The sequence below is a fragment of the Dermacentor variabilis genome, chromosome 5 (assembly GCF_050947875.1).
Source record: "Dermacentor variabilis isolate Ectoservices chromosome 5, ASM5094787v1, whole genome shotgun sequence".
NCBI classification, from domain to species: domain Eukaryota; kingdom Metazoa; phylum Arthropoda; class Arachnida; order Ixodida; family Ixodidae; genus Dermacentor; species Dermacentor variabilis.
This window is the reverse complement of record NC_134572.1, coordinates 69668527-69688910: the sequence shown is the minus strand read 5'-3', so window position 1 is coordinate 69688910 and position 20384 is coordinate 69668527. Positions and strand designations below refer to the sequence as shown.

General features: G+C 44.6%; 1 protein-coding gene and 1 long non-coding RNA gene across 3 annotated transcripts in view; one reads left to right on the top strand and one right to left on the bottom strand.

Annotated features, from left to right (window-relative positions):
• The window catches only part of LOC142582761 (uncharacterized), a 37431-nt gene extending 23322 nt beyond the window's left edge, over positions 1–14109 (bottom strand). The window contains exon 1 of the long non-coding RNA XR_012828483.1: positions 13795–14109. This is a non-coding gene — a long non-coding RNA (uncharacterized LOC142582761). The remainder of the gene's footprint in view (positions 1–13794) is intronic.
• Positions 1–20384, top strand: part of LOC142582760 (uncharacterized) — a 297319-nt gene that overhangs the window by 192858 nt on the left and 84077 nt on the right. Inside the window, exon 1 of one of the 2 annotated variants that reach the window (XR_012828482.1) lies at positions 14316–14840. The exons of the other annotated variant lie outside the window; for it this stretch is intronic. The gene's annotated coding sequence lies outside the window, so the exon portion shown is untranslated. Of the gene's footprint in view, positions 1–14315; positions 14841–20384 lie in introns of those variants that run through there. 2 annotated transcript variants of the gene reach the window in all.

Here is a 20384-nt window from a genome sequence, read left to right as displayed (position 1 = left end):
TGTGTGTGTGTGTGTGTGTGTGTGTGTGTGTGTGTGTGTGTGTGTGTGTGTGTGTGTGTGTGTGTGTGTGTGTGTGTGTGTGTGTGTGTGTGTGTGTGTGTGTGTGTGTGTGTGTGTGTGTGTGTGTGTGTGTGTGTGTGTGTGTGTGTGATTACGGACTTTGATCCTGAACATAGGCAGATTATAACTGTTTGGGTGACCTTAGCTTCTCATTTTTGGTATGGCAATACACAGAGAAAGAGATTCAGTTTTATACACTAAGATTTAAGCAGCGTTTAGGCATGACGTGAAGCTACACGAAATGTCAACTGAAGAGTCGTTCCAGCTGCATTGTCCTTGACTCTTGGTAATTACAACGTCTGATCACGATTCATGACGCCGAGAAAAAAAAATTATGAGATAAATGCAACGAAAACATGCGCAGAGTCTAAACACAGCAATGTTTTAAGGGTGAATACATGCTGAAGTTTTCAAGCTCACCAGCGCCCCGAAATTTCTACAGTCGGACCTTGCTTTAATGAAGCTGTGTCCGACATAAAAATAACATCATTACATCCGGTATTTGTTATAAACATATATATTTGTTACAGGCTCATATCGGCGACAAACATTTTAGATTTATTTCGTTATAACCGATCATTTGTTAGATCAGTTTTCACTTCGTCGAGGTTCGGCTGTACAATGGCAGTAGGTAGCACGTATATATCTTGACACCAAGTTCTGAAGTTAAGTGTATATGTTTCGCGTTGCCCCTGTAAACTTACTTAACATCGATGCTTCCTTCAGATTTTAACGAAAAAAAAGAAGACCATCAAAGTCCGCGCAATTTATCATTACTTAAGGTAAAAAGTACAGTTAGATTAACATTGTATATATGCGTACGTTTATAAGAATTACCGTGTTAAAAGTGCAGAGTGGGCGCGTGGTAATCCCATATTTAAATATGTTTCTAATTCCGTTATCTGCGAACGAATCAGTTCACGCTCATATCGTATTTCCCTGTCTTTTCAATGCATTTAAAACAGCTTTATTCAGATGGATTACTCAATTTTGTTTTCTTACTCACCAGGAAAATCCGCACTAAAACAAAGCTGCTTTTGCACTCATACTGTCTGGGAATTCAAAGACTAACAGAGACCAAAATTTGAGTATGCCTCTGCATTACGGGACACAGCAATTAAAAAAAGAAAGACGTTTACCAGCTTGAAATTCTGGAGGAAGGCGGTTCGCTTCATTTTTAGAAAGTACAGGCGGCACGAGGCTTCCCTGCGTTGTTGGCCGATAATCGGATTACGGCCCTCCAGGCTCGCAAGAAGATAGCTCGTTTACCACTGCTCGGCATACCACCCTGTTTAAGAAAGTGAATATAACGCGACCTCATTTTCTAAAAGCGGAATTCAACATTGAGGCTAACGCGAAACTCCGAACCACATGCACATTACAAGCAATCTTTAGCTGGAACGGTTGTGTTTCAAAATAGTTTCCATGCCTTCGGAATAGTTCCTTCAGAAAAACTGTATGTGTTTGCAGGAAACTTCTACAGCTTACTTTTCAAGCGCACCTCTTTCAGCACCTCCACGAACGATGCCTCTCGTAGAATGTTTGCAATAATTTTCGCATATATTTTGCATTATTTGTGTGCTTTCTCTCGTGGTTATGTTGAACGTGCAGTTAATTGTTATAGGTGTTATGAACACTTGCGATTAAAAACAAAAGCATTTTTTTAGGGCATTGGCTGAATTGTTCCTTATCGCCAACCGAAGCTCGAACGCTGTATCGTCAATGCAGCTATGTTCAGATTTTCAATAGCTTTTCCTTGTATACTTAACAGTATATCGGTTGGGCTTGTTGGTAAGACATCGTGAGGCTTATAGCGCGTTAAAAAGACAAGAAAGAAATAAAGAAAATAAAGACAAAGAAATAAAGATTGTTGCAAGTTAGCGCCTGTGTGTGTCACGTCTCACTTTCGTCCTTGTCTTTTTAACGCGCTATAAGCCTCACGATGTCTATGTTAATTTTCGAATAACCTTTCTCTTTTTTTTCTCTCTCTTCTTGTGCGAGTGATTTTGTGCATGGGACGTATGTTGTACATTTGCGAGACCCCTCCCGATTAGGCATGCGAAGCTGGCCTGCAGTATGTCGAAATAAATAAATAAATAAATAAATAAATAAATAAATAAATAAATAAATAAATAAATAAATAAATAAATAATGCAGCACACTTAAAAAGGTTTAGCTTTCAAGGTCCGACATGTTCACAAACTAGCATTGCCATACAGCACAGCGCGGGACACTTTCTTATCGAACGATAAAGTCGTCTTGCGGAATTTTCGCATACATTATTCAAGTATTGTAGCCGATCAGCCTTACACTTATAAGCATATAATGATGCACTTTTTCCTTGTATGTTTTTTTAAATGTCATAGACATCTCTCATGCCATATTTTATCTTCGTTTTCGGGCAAACGCATATGTAGCCCTTAAGGAGTTCGAAATAAGGGCCATTTCGTTGCTCTCCCTCCATTGAGGCCATCTCACCTTTAAATATGTCAGCTGGTGATCGATATTCAATGCACGTGATACTTGCAACCTGCCTGCGCTTACATGCGCTGATGCTGCTCTGAGCAGTGAGATATAATCATTGCTTCAAGCCGCAGTAAAATCGAGAAATTCGTATCCTTCTCTGATATGCATTCATAAGCGTATTACAACAGCGTCCGTCTTTCGAAACATCTCGCGAGCTTCGCTCAGTTGCTAATTCCTACTGAAGTACGGTACCTTCAGTGAGATTTACACCCTGCATCAACGCACGTTTATCTTTCCTCTCATACAAAGGTTGATTCAGAAACCTTTGCCATAAAGTCTGGACAAGTTGTTTCGATAAAGTAAAGACAGGTTCTAAATGTGGGCACATTCTTATGTTTTTGTTGTAGTTTCTGATATCCCTGACGCAAAGTGGAGGAACCTTTACTTCAGCTACTAATTATTAACTGCTTCTAGTTATAAGCGCATTATCAGGCCTGGGTCTTACTTTCCGGCCTTGTAAGTCAAAGTTACGGTAGGCACAATATTGGTGAAACAGCATGCTTAATATAACGAGCTTTTCAGTAACATCACCGAACCACCACCACCACCACCACCACCACCACCACCACCACCACCACCACCACCACCACCACCACCACCACCACCATCATCATCATCATCATCATCAGCAGCAGCAGCAGCAGCAGCAGCAGCATCATCATCAGCCTGGCTACTCCCACTGCAGGGCAAAGGCCTCTCCCATATTTCTCCAACTACCCCGGTCATGTACTAATTGTGGCCATGTCGCTGCAAACTTCTTAATCTCATCCGTCCACCTAACTTTCTGCCGCCCTCTGCTACGCTTCTCTTCTCCTGGAATCCAGTCCGTAACCCTTAATCACCTTCGGTTATCTTCCCTCCTCGTTACATGCCCTGCCCATGCCTCCCCCCCCCCCATTTCTTTTTCTTGATTTCAACTAAGGTGTCATTAACTCGCGTTTGTTCCCTCACCCAATCTGCTTTCTTATCCCTTAATTTTACACCCATCATTCTTCTTTCCATAGCTCGTTGCGTCGTCCTCGATTTAAGTAGAACCCTTTTCGTAAGCCTCCTGGATTCTGTCCACTATCAATTTATACCCACTAGCCAGACGAAGTCTTCCCAGCGACATCCTACATTTTGTCTTGCATCAGTTGTCTCTATCTATCCTATGCGTACAAACTTTCTCACGTTCGAGCATATTGCTGCAGAACAATTATATTATACTGCTCAAAATCAGGCTCATATATATATATATATATATATATATATATATATATACATATATGTATATATATATATATATATATATATATATATATATACATATATATATATATATATATATATATATATATATATATATATATATATATATATATATATATATATATATATATATATATATATATATATATATATATATATATATATATATGGGCAGCGCTACTCGTGCACAGTAGGTGCATCTGTATATAGTATTTTCCTTGTCTCTTTCCGCGTAACACTTTTGGTCCACACTGGCCGCCGGTGTGGACGTAAGACTTACGTCACGCTTTCAATAACAATGTACAGCATGCTAAACACCGCAGGCGCAAAAGGTAATATTTTAAACATACTTTAGCGTTTATCAGATATCATTATTTCATTCAACAAAACGTCAAGGTATACCCTCCGTTTATCATACTTCGCTGAAAGTCTCGTTCCGATTTTTCTCCTTAAGGACTTCCTATGGTTTACGCAGGCTGACGAAACTTTTTCTCAAAAGATATGCGGGTATCATAAAAATCTATAGTTCTAAACATTTGTCTAAAATTCGTCCGTAAGACTGATTACGAATTTGAGAAAAAACAGGTAAAGGATGGTGTCATTCTCGTGACAGATGTTGCGGTTCAGCTGACTGTATATGACAACATATATGTTTTAATGTTATCAGGTCTGCTTCCAATATCCGCTAGCATTTAGTACTTGTTCGAGCGTAGTAGGCTTTTAGCAGACAAACTTGTTTTTCAAGATTTAAAAAAATATATATTAAAGGATACATACATACATACATTCAACGAAGCATAAATCCCGTGCTAAAGAACAATATACCTGAGGACGTGTTTGTTTATGTGATATTTCGAGCGATGATGCTGTCTGTTAAAGCAATCTGTGTAGTTTGATATCAATGCGTCGTTCTACACGCCGCATTGGGTCGAATCAGCGTATCAAAATAACTATGTTGATGGTGGTAAAACAGAATTCTCACTTTTTACATCTTCAAAACATATGGTAAATTTAAGCTGTAAGAACTTTCGTGGGCTATTCTCGTGGGTTATTCGTGGCTTACACAGCCAAAACAGATGTTTGGTATCCCTGGGCACATTGAGAAGCCCAACAGTGTCTTATTAAATTATCAGCTAAAAGCATCCATTGAGGTCTTCTAAAGATGCGAAATTCTTTTCTCGATATGCTCGCCCATTTTGTTGATGCGCAATATTTATAGCGAAACGCACAACTGCATTTGTGCGTTCCGCTATAAATATTGTCGCAATATTGTCGCAATATCGCAATATGTTGCAATATTGTAGCTATAAATAAGTTACAGCCACCACGCAATAAGTTACAGCCACCATGGTGGCTGAAACTAATTGCGGCATGATACTGTGCCGGAAACTCCGCAGGCCTGCTTCCCTGCACATCCTAATCCCTACAGCTGATACAACAGCCACTTTCGCGTTCGAGGCGCTGTCGAAGCTCCTGAATGGGGTACCGGCAAATCAAGAAAGCCGGGGAGGCGCAACGATTCAGCGCATTTCACGATTTAATCCCACTGGAACAGCGAATCTTGCTGCTTGGGTAATGTCGAAAGTGATGCTCGGAGAAACCCGCTTGCGGAATTTCGCACGCCTACGGTCGGCTGAGTTAAGATGTAGTGCATGGTTCGCAGCCCGCCGCTTTCTAAACCGTCCCGACGTGAGCCGACAGACGGACAAAAAGACTGCATGGTTGGGCCACCGAAGCACAATGACATTCGCCGCGGTATCCCAGTGGATATGGTGTTGCAGTATTCTAGGCACTGTAGCGTTGCGCTGCTGTGTACTCGAGGTGGTCGCGGGTTCGATGTACTCGAGGTGGTCGCGAGCGCAGTGCAAGAACGCTCGCGCACCGTGCATTTGGTGTGCGCTAAAGAACCATGGCGTTCAAATACATTCCGGATTACACCACTATGGCGTGCCGTAGAACGACCATGACGCCCCGCGTTAACTGAGGAGCGGGTCTCTTAATCGATCGCGCCTCGCGCAGCGGGGCCCTCCCCTCCACCTGCCAAAAGAAATGTATCCGTCCTGTATAACTAAGTGTACTTCTTCAGCAACACCTCATGGTGGCTCGATCGGAGAGATGTGTGATCTACTATCTATAGGCGGCTCCAGGAGCCAGCTTCGTGCGTTAGTACCAGCACAACATGCTACAACCGAGCGCCATTATGTATAGGGCATATATATGTATATCCCCGCCCCCACCCCGTTCCTGCACAAATCAGGCTCGCTAAATGCCTCGGCATTGCACGCGAAGCACCAGCAAGACTGGCGCGTCCGCGCAAATGTGTGCGGTCGCCCGGAGCGCTGGCGATGGCGAGGAGCAGCGCACTGCAAGCGCCGTTCGCCTAGCGACGACGACCAACATGTTGCCTCTCCCTGCCCTTGCCCCATTTCTTTCCGACCCCCCTCGTTCCCGCCACTTGTTTGCGGCGCATCGAGTTTTGTGTGCGCGCTTGGTGAACGCACACTCCACGCTTTCCAAGGGGCGTCCAGGAAGGGCTCGCCACTTACAGGCAGGCCTGATGCTCCGTTTACGGTTTTGCGCATTGCGAACGCAATATGTTTTAGGGCCGCTGCTCAAGCACCGCGGCGGTTGCAGTGCGCGGCAAGTGGTCGCGGTGGTAGAGCCACTGTCTACGTTGCGTCCCTCCCCGTACTCTATAAGTAATGCCTCAAGATGGCAGCAACAAGGTTACGCGTTATTCTACTGGCAGACGTGCAGAAGACGTGCCAATTACCTTTCCCCCTATGCGGAAATACGCCTAAACTCAAAGCCCATGCTTGACTTGGTCAAGATAACGCCACGCGTGAACGTGCCCAAGTTTCTCATTGCCTTTTCCTTGGGCACGTTCACGCTAAGCGTTAACTTGACTAAGTCAAGCGTGGGCTTCAAGTTGACGCGCAAGTCTGAAAACGCGGGTTAACGCTGATAGTCTTAGATGTAACTTGTCTTGTTTGCCCTACGGCGATAGCTTCACTAGCGTTTGCAATTAAAGTTCTTGATTTAAGAAGATAAAATAGATGTACGCTCTTGGAAGTACTTAAATACACCGTGTTGTTGTTATAAGAGGTATAATAGCTTGTTAGGTATAAGAGGCATAACTTTTGGAACCACTGAAACAGAAGGCTCCTCGCGAAGCGACCTAAGTGGATACGGTGCAGAATAAAAGTTTTTTTTTTTTTTTAATGTTCCAGGACATTACGTTGTCGATAAACAGCTGCCGGGCGCAAGCTTTTACAGAGGTCACCAGTTTCGAAATGATTGCAGTCATTGCATCACTCGTACTAGTACGCCAAGCTTCTAACCCAAATTTAAATGGAAAGTGTTTGACATAGTTCCACACTATTCGTGCTGAAGCAGCCGTTTTCATTGCTCGCAACTGCTGAGTGCATATGCCGTTTGCATTTACATATGCTTCAGCGGTTCACCAATCACGAGTGCAATTTCTTCGTAACAGCAGTTTTCCCACAGTGGAACTTATGTAAAGCTGGGCAAACGACCTCAACATGATCTCACCTAAGATTCCTCTCAGTTTTGATGATTCCATTCAACCCAATCCCGTGAGATTCAGGCGCATTCAGGCGGCCCCACCTCAACTTTCAGCGGCCACCATTGAGAACTCATTATTTTGGTCAAGCTCGGATCATCTAACTCAACCTCATTTCTTGAGTTCGGGCTCTGGTAGCAAACGTCGAAGGTGTTTCCCACGCTTAAACCCACGTAAACATGTGCTACTGCCTCTGGGAGAGGTGCACAGAGCCGGGGTACACCAAATTAAACATAATGATTCACTAGCTGAAGACGTCTTATGGCTTTAGGTAATTAGCTATATATACATGTAGACATGCTTCTAGAGATGTAAAAGTTCACGCCAGAAGAAAGCCTAACAAATGGCGCTGACTGATTCGTCCGGGAGGAGATCTGTGCAGAAGCAGCTGCGGAATGTTTGGCCTCAAAGCTCTACCTCACTGAATATTTGACGTCACTCAATCTTACCTCACTTTGCGAGGTTGAGGCCAAACTAAGGTTGAATTTGACACCATATGTCTGTACCTCGCGATAGGCTGCTCTCTTTCACTTATATAGGTGCCAATTTCCAGCTTTTACAGTCATTGTACAGAGAAAAGAGGATGCTTCAATGCTCAGGACTGTTGTTGTTGTGCTGCTATAGTAGAGTCTACACAGGACGCAGCGACCGACGCCTCGAAGGTAAACATTCGACCAAAGTCAGTCTGGTTGGGAAACACACGTTGAAGCGACCGAATTGTTGCGTGTGAATGCAAATTTGTGCGCGTACAGAAGCATGAGCGTGTGACGTTGTCAGCATAACATAAACGTGCTAGTGCTCGCCAATAGGCAGACCAAAAGACATAGTTGGGAAGAGCTATGCTGGTAGCGGAATTTTATCACCTCTCTCTTCACTCATAGTTCATAACAAACGTTATTCAGTCGCACGACTGGATGCACCCCATGTACTAAATGGCTCAATGAATATCTTTTCTGTCTCTCTCTCTCATCACTGAAAAAAAAACGAAATAAATAAATAAATAGTTACGCGATGACTATGGCACTGCCAACACGTTTACGCTAGTATAAAAGTAAACATAATGGTTCACTGCAACTGAGAGTTAGGCGCGCTTCCGTTTTTCGCAGAGTCACGAGACTTACCCACCTGCGGTGGTTTTGCCGTATGCAATATTGTCTGCTCTTAAGAGGAAACCTTAGTTGGGTCCCAACTCCGATTGCGCCTATTCAAATACATATCAAAAGCAGAAACGTTTTTCTGAGGTAAACAGTGGGCAGATTTTAATGAAATCGGTCGCAATTGAGAGAGGAATTTACATTCTAGTGACTTTTGGAAGCGGGATCTTGATTTAAGGCCTGCATTTTTTTTAAAGGAGTTTCCATAATTTGTTTGCTTGAGAAAGAAGAAAGAAGCTTACAAATTTGTAGCTGTGCACCAAGAACAGATATCGCAGTTGGGTCAACTGCATCCGTTAGAGCATCCAAAGCGGATAAATTCGATATAAGGATTTATACTTTACGTGAATTTCTTACATTGTTTACAAGGGTTTTGCAAACGTCGTACTCACCTATTAGTTTAGTTGAGAGTCATGTATAATGCACTAATTTTGTTCGCTTTAGATGTACTTTTAGATGCATTTTACTGACTTGTAGTATCATTTTTCATTGCTGCGAAGTTGCAAACTTCGTAGTTTAAGTGTATTTTTTTAATTTGCAATTTTCATCAATTTTTATGCAAACGAAATGCGCGGCCTAAGTCAATAGTTCTCTGCCAAGAGGCACTAGATTACAACCTTTTCTTTTAAGTGCAACAAAGCTCGTTAAATTTGGTGCAATGGTTGACGAGAAAAACGATTTCTCCTTTCACATGAATTTAGGTAGGAGCCCCTGAGCTAAAGCTTTCTCTTTCGGGGGCTTCTATCTACACACGGGAAAGGAGAAATCGTTTTTCTGGACAGCCGTTGCACCAAATTTGATGAGGCTTCTTGCACTCAAAAAAAAAAAAACTTAATATATAGTGGTATTTGGTAGCGAATTTTCGATTTGGGCCGTCGATATTTTCATAATAAATGTTGAAGATCACAAATTTTAGAAGGCGTAAGTATTACGTTTTCAAACTCTGTAACTCAGCAATGAAAACAGATATCACAATTCTGCAAACTTCATCTAACAGTACATCTCTAGCGCACAAAATTGATGCAATCTACATGGCTCTCGAGTACATCACTGATATGTGTGTAGGGCTTTTGCAAAACTTTTGTAAACAATGTCACAAGTTCACGTAAGACATAAATTGATATGTCAAACTTGTCCGCTTTGGGTGCTCTAACGGGGTGCAGTTTAGAGAACTGCTATATGTGTGTAATTTATAAACTTAGTGCTTCTTTCTTTTTTTTTTCGAACTTACCAATTTCTAACGATTCCTGTAAAAAATGCAGACCCTAAATCAAGACACCACTTGAAGCAGTGATTAGCATGTACCTCTCTGTCTTTCTCTCTCTCTCAAATGCAACAAATTTCATTAAAATAGGAAAAGTGTTTCTGCATTTTAGACGTATTTGAATAGGTCGGATTGGAGTTCGCCTTGAGCCATCACTTCCTCTTAAAGGAAACGCCTAATCATAATTCCGTAATGGATTATTTCATTCATGGCTGTCCGTTCAGTGCATTGTTAGCTACGTTTCCGGCCATGTTCGAAGAAATACTGCCGTTACAATGCATTTTTACTTGTGCTCTTTAAGGGTGAATGTACATCTTCTATTACACGTCCACAATAGCACCATCTACACGCGTCACTCTAGAATATCTTATTGCTGCAAGCCAGTCTGCTTCGTCTAATTTAATTCAGACCATGTTTGTCTAATACGGATTGCAGTTAAAGAAAAAATAATCTTACAAATGTGATTCTTTGTTCCGATTTGTTAATATTTGTTCGAGGAGCGGGGCGAAAATTGGGCACTACTTTTCGAATGGATAACCGGAATAAAGTCTAGTTATCTCAAGGTTTCGGAAGATTTCTTGCTAGTTAATTCATCAGTGCAAATCATGGGCACAGGCACAAATCCTCTGCTAGGCTAAATGCACTTTATTATTACGTACAAGTTTGTTTTGATGTTATTTGAAAAAAAAAAACATTTTTGCTAGTGCATTTTACCAATTCAATTCACAGCATTTCGTGCCGAGCTTTTTCTCATGCTTGGCCACTGAGAGTTTATTTGACTTTGAGCATATATATTATCATTCGCACACATAACTGTAGGAATGTTATAATAATGCGCTATAGCTTGAGATCGTGGTCAATATTTTTATTCTGGGAGGTAAAGTTACTCTTCGAAACCATTTTGGAATGAAGTCGCGTGATGCGACATCAGCTGAACATCAAACTTAAATGATTCCAACAATTTGCTGACGAGATACTCCGGCAAATAGCTCGGTAGCCTATCATTTCGCCTGCTTACTTGACTCTCTTTTGTAATAGATACCCCATGAGATGCTAACGTCCTATTAGGAACATTGGCAGAAAAAGCCTTTCAACGAACCTTCACTATACTGTCACAACGATGTTCAACAGCACTGACACAGCAGCCCTGGCTTTGTCACTTTTAATCACTTGGTCGTGGACAGCTTAAAGCTATTCAAGGTGTGGCATCATAATTTAAATATGTGTAGTGTTTTCTAGCCTTAAATTTCTGAAGTGTTTTCCATACACTTAAGAGTGGCCTAAGCACGTGCATATTGACACCTTGAGTCAGATAGCGGCGTAAGTGTTACACCGTAGGCTTTCTCCCTGGTCTTGGGACGCCTTATGACGCTGCTCATTCTGTATTTTGCCCACCATGTATAGCATTAGTGCAATAAAAGCTGTATGTAAATAATGGCAATAAGAGGACCGAGAGACTTGGAGTATCTCGTACTATCATAATTGGTGTTTTCTACAGTTCTAAATGTGGCCATCACACATCTCCAAATGAAAATTCTATGCTTTCAGAGTGTAGCCCTGAGCAATTTGACGATTTTATACTCCCTTAGCACGGCTTTCTGGTGAGAGATTAGGTTAGCCTGACTTTATCACGTCCGAACAGTTTTTATACAAGATATTTTAACTCGTTAGTGTTCTTACACAAAGGCTGTATTTGTAGAGCATTGATGATATTGCATTTAATACGATACTGAGTATAGACAGCGTCGAGTATTTCAAGTTAGACATTGAGTTATCGCTTCTTCGTAGAGCAGTAGCCTATTCAGTGAAAAGCTCCTTAATAATGCTTTCTGCTATTGGAGGCTTATCAGGAGAATAGAGCTGTATCTGAGCCAACACCTCAGTCAACATTTTACAGCAACTTGCACTGAGCATTAGTTGCTTCATTTAGTGTGTCCAACAAGCCAGTTTTGACACTATTTATCCATCTTTTTGACAGGTTAATTCTTTTCGTGCTCGAGAAGCTTAGGATGTCTTTAAACATCAATAATGGACGGCCCACAGCATAAAGAAAATCCTCGAAGTTTGTAGAGGTTTTGTTGTAGACGTTTGCCTTCGTTGCTTTCAAGCTCCTGCTCGCCCGCACGTCTCACGACATCTCGGCGCTTCTATAATAAAACTAAGACATCTCTTGACGTCAGTCGGACAAATTAATGCTTGCCTAACACTGCACTTCCTACTAGTGATGTCGGTGCAGCAGGTCCGGATGATGCTACATGATGGATACTACAATAAATCAAGTTATTTCTGCGGCGACTACCACTTTCACGGTGAAGCATCACCGTTAACGATATACCATGCCAGCACTTGGGAGCCCAAACAAAGACTGATGGCGGGTGTGCACATGCATGTCTTATTTATTCTATAGTCATAAGCATTGTGACTGGCCTTATTAAATGTCCCTGACCGTTGACAGTCCTTCGATAATACAAGTTTTTTTTTACCAAAAACGCGTAATGATAAGAGCGTTAACAGAAACACAGCTGTACAGTTGGGGTGTACACTCCCATATGTTCATTTCCACGCATCATCGACCATATGTTAGGCCTGTGAAAACACATCACGGATTCTGGCCCCTTGTTACATCCCTGAACTGATCTTATTATCATGACAAGCGGACTCACATGTTTTAGCATCAACTTTATCCCCAACACGTATGTATACCATGGACTCGAAGTGTCATTTGTTTGTATGCTGCCGCGAATTATGTGCATGCGAAAACACTCATGTACTTAGATTTAGGTGCACGTTAAAGAACCCTAGGTGGCCGAAATTTCCGGAGTCCTCCACTACGGTGTGTCTCATAATCAGAGAGTGATTTTGGCACGTAAAACTCCATAACTTTTTTTTGCTTGCATACTTTAGTTTAGTGACCGAGAATACATTTTAATATCAGGGGAAGGGTAGCCGAGCAATCGTAGAGTTGAAAGTGGTCACTTCAGGTAATATAGGTGCAGTACTACGACCAATCACCAAAGACTAATTGTCCATTGTTGACAGAAATAACAGTTACAGCAATAACCACAAAAGGTAGTACGTACAACAGATTCCTGCGCAATACTTGGGCATTACGAGCGTGAATCGAGTTGCTAGCAACTCCCATGTGCGACTCAACCGGCTCGGTGCTTAGGCGTCTACAGTACTTGCAGTGCAATCACAATTTCTCAACACGTGAAGTGGTTGCCCAAAATCTTATTAAGAATTTTATTAAGGAGGGCCTAAGCGGCAAATATTGAAGCTTGGGGCAAACAACGTGTGCTACAATTTTAAAAGGACCATACAAACAGAAACGTTCTTGTTTCTCAGGTGAACGACGTTTATTCTCCACGCCGTTCCACATATACATGACAAGTTCCAGTCTCGACCAATGCACTCGAGAAATGCCAGGTTCGTTTTTCTCGTGCGATATGAATCACAGTGGGCCTTTAATCAGCCATTTAGGGTTACGTAAGGTCACCGGTAATGGAGGCCGCCAAGCCTGTTGGAAATTTCTTTGCAGCGTACCCTGCAATGTTGAGGCAGCATTACGCTTGGGTTAACACTGTCCCTGCCGTTTCGGAAACGCACACGTCCCGCGTCTACGGCGCGTCGCTCGACACCCACCGTGCAGCTGCGACGTTGCCCGCTAGCCGTACACCCGTATGCATATACACTCACACAAGCGGAATGGCTGCGGAGCACCAGGTTGCAGCGATCGCGCACTGACGGAGCTCATCATTCGCTGCATGCGAAACTTCCAAGAGACACTGCTGCGTACATATCGCACTGTCAAAAAGGGTGGCCTTCTCTTCTCGCTCCACGCATGCGGAGACGATCGACATTTCATCGTCGCCGCTGGCTCGGCGTCGTCAAACATGGCTGCCCGCGCGGTCGCGTCGCCCTCGCACAAAGGCGCACATAGAGGTGGCACTCATACGTACCCGTGTTCCGAGCACTCCGAAGCATATTTAACTAGCTGGCACAACTGGCTTCATGGGGTTAAACACGGGAGGTGTCGGGAGGAAAAAACACAGACCGCTGAGCTCCGCCGCGCGAGCACTGCGCGTATTCCAGTCTGCCTGCGAAAATCCAGCCGCGACTGTGCCTCTCTGCAGCAGACCGAGGGAAAGAAGGGAGGAAGAACGAGAGGATGGGGGGGGGGGGGCATCGGATAAAAGAGAAAAGTACCTAATAAAGAACCACCGCGCCGCCGCCGGAACCGGAAACTGTGCACTTTTCTTGTTCGTCTCGTCGCGCGTCGTCGGTGTAGTCACCGCTTCGAGGCTAGTCTTCTCTTCCCTTTCTTGGGTTTTCTTCCCTTCGCTACCGGCGGGGCAGCCCCCTCCTCGCCCCGTTTTCACGAGTGTGCGCTTGTCATTCAATGCCCAAAAGCGGCTCCCCATTGGCCCGTTTGAACGGAGGCATAAAAAATGGCGGTACCGCGCGGCGTTCATTGGCGAAAAAGCCTGTTTGGGTTCCCCTCCCCGGTTCGCGCCACGGCGGCGTTCCCCCGCCGCCGCCATGAGGGAGAAAGCGGCGAGGGCGAGGGAGAGCAGCTTAGTTTGAACGGTTAGGCCTAGCAGACGGCTGCGGTGGCTCGCCCGCGGCGCGGCGGTGGCCTGTTTTTGCGCGCCGTGGGATTGCGAAGCTCGACGGAGAGGCCGACGGCGCGCAACCCTTTCGCTCCGCCGCGGGAGCCGTTGGCCGCCGCTGCCGCCGGGAGTCGACGGAGGGGCGCGCGCGCCACGCGGCCCTGGCCTGGCGCCGCCGACCAGCCTTCTCGCGAGGGCAGCGAGCACACCGCCGTGTGGGCAGTGCTGTGTGCCGGCGGCGGCATCGTCTCGGTGTTGCCAGCGCTGTGCAGTGTGTGCTGTGCGCTCTGTGAGGAGGGGGTATAGTATGCTTTGCACGCGGCGGCTGCTGCAACGCAACGAGCTACGAGGGCGGAGGCCGCCGCACCACCATGCGGAGCCGCGTCGCTTTGCAGGTGAGTCTACCAGCCCGTTTCTTTCTTATCGCCGGCGACACTGTTTGCCTAACCTGACGCTGTCCTCGACACAGCGTTCTCTCGCTTTTGTGCCGTCGGTTCCTTGTTTTGCACGAGTTTGCGCGACCCATATTCCTGTCCTCGCGGCTCCGATGTGACCTACACGTTCCACGTGTACCAACGCGGCGAGCGCGCGCTCAGGCTCGAAGGTTTGTCGCTGGGGGGAGCGACGGGGGGCCCAGCGGCGTTTGGACATTATTTGCTGGTACGTCGCTGGTCGATGCCACTTCGATGCCTGTGAGCAAATGAAAGCGATTAATCGGCCGATTGTCGCCGATTTCGGAGTCCGTTCGGTGGTGCGCCCCCGCTTCTCGCGATCGGGTTATTGCGGGCACACCGTTCGCTCGCCCGCGACCTTCGCCGGTTGGGCAGGTTGCCCTTCGTTCGGGTGGCCTCGAGTGATGCACTAATCTTGTCGCACCCTCAGCACGATATCTGTGGCCATGCTCACTCTTTTGCGATAGCGAAGGGCAGACACGTTACCTTTTTTTATTGCTCTTCTTTTTTTTTTTTAATTTCGTCTCAGTAATGCCATGTGCCACCCTTCAATTTAGACTTTTCAAATTCCTCGGAATTTTGGCCTTTCATCCTCTTCTGCGCATCCTGTGGTCGCTCATAGCCGCTCAAAAAAAAAAAAAAAAAAGACATTTTGCTGAATCCGTACAACTTTGTGTGACATCATTTTCGCGCGTTCAGCATCATTGTTTGCCTATGGCTGGTCATAATAGCGCTGTGGCTCACCACTTAGTACATTGTGTGGCAATTTCATAACTTGAGCATAGATCGAGTCTGATGCTACATCCATATTCCGACGGGGGTTCGACTTTCTCGATCGCGATTGGCGCCTTCGCGTAAGCTGCTGAAGAGAGCCAATTCCTGTCGAGAAATGTGATCCCAGTCGGGCTTGATCGCGATCGAAAATGCACCGTGCGACACCGGTATTGGAAATTCTTCCGACCGTGACGAAATTCTCTGCTCACGTGATCCAAGAATGCGCATTCTATGTAAGATGCAATATGCTTATATTTCCTTAAATTTCCATAAGGCATCTCGGTGAGCGTTTGTGTCACTGATGGACAGCGTGATTTCAAAGATCGAGATAATTTCCTTGATTCGAAAAAATAAAAAAAGATAACCAACATTCTGGTGTCAGTTCTTTCTCATTTGGGTGCATTGTATTAGAAGCCCTCCACTGCACCAGCAGGAGTAAAGTGGTGGTATTGCTTGATTTTCCGTCACATTCATTCCTACAGGCATGGGTATGACTTGAGGCTTGCGACTTTCGTTGGAGTCATCGCTTGAGATGGCATAAAGCAGGAGCGGGGTTCCTATAGCACACCCTCATAACATACGTGCATGTGGTCAAGCTGACCTACCACATTTAACGTTACGGTCGTCTCTCCCGCGCATAACTTGCCTTCTTCTGTGATGTGTATACGAGGAGGGCATTCGGAGCAGTTGTGAATGTACGTGGCGATCATCGTCATCGCTACATAAGAGGTTTGCAAAATGCCAACGTCTTCCATTTAGAAAGGCAGCGCGCGCTATGATGACAATGATGATAGCTGCAGCTGCTCGCTTGATATATATCATATTGTGCTCCTCAGATCAGACTTCAACCGGCGTGCGTTATATCAAGCTCCGTTAGCGGAGTTGATCTCTAGAGATTTAGCACCCGCTGCGTCTTTCGCAAGCCATGTGTTTGCATAGACCGCGACTGCCTTCTTGTGCGGCTGCTGCTGGATTGAGCCTGGCTAGGCCTTTCTCGGTGAATGTCATAAATAATGCGCTTGTCGGTTCTGACCTCGGCGAATTCAACGGTCGTAAGGCTAATTGCACTATCCCAGCGTAGAACAGTTGCTGAATGAAAATAGTTTGGCATCGCCTAAACTGATCGCGATGTGAACCGGGCATTTAGCCATGTTTCTAACACTGTTAAATTAACATGGTATGTTTCGTGTACCACCGAGAATCAGTGTGTGGCGCTTTGCGTAATATGAGGATACGTATTTCGCACGGATGGTGTGTGTTTGTGCGTACTGGTTGCGCGCCTGGCTTGGCACAACTCAATTACGAAGCTCAATTCAATTACGAAACCTTACTAAACTCCAACAAATATGAAACTTCTTAAAGACATTTATCTCTGTAGGAAATTGTCAACTATCCCTTTAGTGGGGTATTACTGTGAGGAAAAAATAAATGCGCAACATTACATAACTTTAAGTATATCTAAGCACATTTTAGTAATCAAAGTACACTATTTGGTGCATAGCAGAATGGAAAATTGCATTCACGGGAAGGGCATCTGACGATCAACAAGCCACCGTTCCTAGTTGATAATCAAGCACAATATCTGAAATTTGCTTGTATGGATAGCTTGTAGTCACGGCAGCATATACAGCGATTCTTTCGGCTCTATGAAACCCTTATATACGACATTCTCCGCATCGAAGTGGCTGATGGCGTCGTTGCACTTTTCTAGTGTGCAATCATGCAGTGATACTAAATTTTCTTTATTCAATCGATTGCGGTGAAACGAAAAATTTTGGCGCCACAATTGAGGGACATCAAGGTACGTAAAAGTTGCGAGTCCTAACTAAATTTGCTGAAAATGTTGTTATCGTTATTTTTTTAATTTACAATTCCTTGTTAATGCAAGATTCGTGCAGTTGAGCATAAATTATACAGAAGGAGCTGGATGCCTTTTGCTCTGTTTAGCTATAAGCATTGTTTTTTAACATATTTCGCTAATTGTGGGCAACAGCGACTGATCACCTCTATGTAGTTTGCTTGCAGGTTTCAATGTTGCCAACATTTTCGCTAGTCTGTATAGAAGGATAGTGCTCACGCGAGCCTCAGGCTGCGATTGCTGTGATTGCTTCTTATGCTGGTCTAGATGTTAAGCGAAGAAAAAAGGCAGCATGCTCTCCAATTCACAGACCATCTTTTTTGCCGATGCATGGGCGCCGCCATATTGACAACTCTTGGCTGCAACGCTGACAGTTTCGTATTGTCGCGCGTCAAAGCGTTTACGTTTAGTTAAGGCAATCGCTGAACGACAAACACGTCTAAACGGTTGTTTTACTTTGTTTCTTTGTAATGGAGCTTAACAACACGTTTTAGTAACATTACTGGTGAACCTCTTCTTTGATATTTGCGCTTGAAGATGGCGGATAATAGTATAGCGCCACCTTACCGGCGACGACTCCCGAACTACATTTTATTTATAGGGAAAATATTGTACTCAACGCGATAATTGCACGAACTACGTTTTGCGTGTAGCCGCCTCGTCTAAGGAAAGATCAGATTCGCGCCTGATCGTTATCTACAGCTCACTCCTGTATTCTATGCCCATAGCGTTGATATTACGTTCTTAGTATAGAGATATATAGGGTCATTATCAGTGGAATAGTGTCTACGAATACGAATTATCCGCTTCTGGCTATTTCATTTCAAATGCTATAATAAGGCCAACGCCCAACTATATGCAATATATACGTTGCAGCTGACGGAAGAATGTGCAAAATGAGGCACCACGAAGATAAGTGCAAAATTAAAGTCACACACACACACACAAAAAAAGCGCACACGTGGATTATCACGAGAACGCAAGCTAAAACAAAAGAAGAAAAAAGAAGTATGGGTCGATCGATAGCATGTCTTTGAACGCGTTGTAAAAACACTTTATTTCAAAGCCACCGGCTACCAATTTTATTGGATTTCGATTGTCGCGTGATCGCCTCTGATATAATATGTCGATGCAGGATTGTTGTCGGGGAGGGAGCAGCTTCCAGCATAAATGTAAGCGCCTGTGCAGTATGATTGGCCGAAGCTGCACACCTTATGGCTCTCTCGAGACCCAGGTGTCGTCTCATCTGTGGTAGCCATCATGTTTCCGCGACTCATCCGGACCGGCATCGGGTCTGTTTTTGCTGCTTATTTGTAATTTGCAGTTTCCATTCAAAGGGCTGCTAACATAATCTGTTTCTATACTAACGCTGACTATTCGGTGCCGGTTTCATGAGCTGCCTGCACGACGCAGATATTTGAGGTGCAAAGAGCGTCACCGCCGTATATACGAGGTGCGGAACAAAAAAAAAAAAAAAAAGACGAGACTAAGTGTGTAGCTTGAAAAAAGAGTGGAGTTGGCAACAACTGTTTTGCTGACGTAATCCCATACACCATGCGTCCAGTTTCGACGAAACCGATCACGCCATTTGGGAGTGCTGCGTCATTGAGTGAACATGTGCAACTGCATTCTGCCGGAAAAATGTCTGATGTAAAAACCGAACAGCGAATCAACATCAAGTTTCTTGTGAAACTTAAGAAATCAGCCACGGAAACATTTCAAATAATAACCGAGGCTTATTTAGATGTAACTTTGTCTCGTGCACGTGTGTTTGAATGGCATAAGCGGTTTTCAGGGGGAAGGGACAGTGTGAAAGATGATGAACGTGCTTAATTTTTAATATTTGGGATTTTACGTGCCAAAACCACTTTCTGATTATGAGGCACGCCGTAGTGGAGGACTCCGGAAATTTTGACCACCTGGGGTTCTTTAACGTGCACCTAAATCTAAGCACACGGGTGTTTTCGCATTTCGCCCCCATCTAAATGCGGCCGCCGTGGCCGGGATTCGATCCCGCGACCTCGTGCTCAGCAGCCGAACACCATAGCCACTGAGCAACCACGGCGGGTGATGAACGTGCTGGGCGCCCATGGTCAGCGATTACAGACCAAAACATTGCCAAAGTTCGCGATGTGATCAGTGGTGACCGAATATTAAGTGTTCGTGCAGTGGCGGAGTTGGATCACTTGGATAGGGAAGCTGTTCGACGCATTTTAACGGACGAGTTACACATGAGGAAGATTTGTGCGAAGGTTGTTCCAAAATTTCTGTCCGTTGACCAAAAACAGTGCAGTAAAGACGTGTGTGTGTGGACATGTTAGAACGCATTGCAAACGAGCCAAATTTGTTGGAATCTGTTGTAACTTGTGATGAGACATGTATTTTCACCTATGACTCAGAAAGTAAGCGCCAGTCAATGCAGTGGAAGTCTCCAGGATCCCCAAGACCCAAAAAATCACGCACGTCAAAATCAAGAGAGAGCAAATGATAAATGAAAGGTAGGGAGGTTAACCAGGACTGAGCCCGGTTGGCTACCCTACACTGGGGAAAGGGAAACGGGGACGGAAAGATTAAAGAAAGAAGAGAAAGTCCACCGGGGATATCATTCAGTCACTCAGTCTGGATCACAGACGCTGACTCAATCCTGTATCTTTCAAATATCGCAGCAGCGCTTTTGTGGCCTTTTGTAGCTGCGATATGCGAGGCCATGGTCCCAAGATCTTGTTCAAGGTGAACGGTTTTCTATTTAACTGGTTGAGAGCTGTGCAGAGATCTTGTCTTTCATTTTCAAATGATGGGCAGTAGCACAGTAGATGGTCTATAGTTTCTTCGACACCGCAGGCATTGCACTCGGC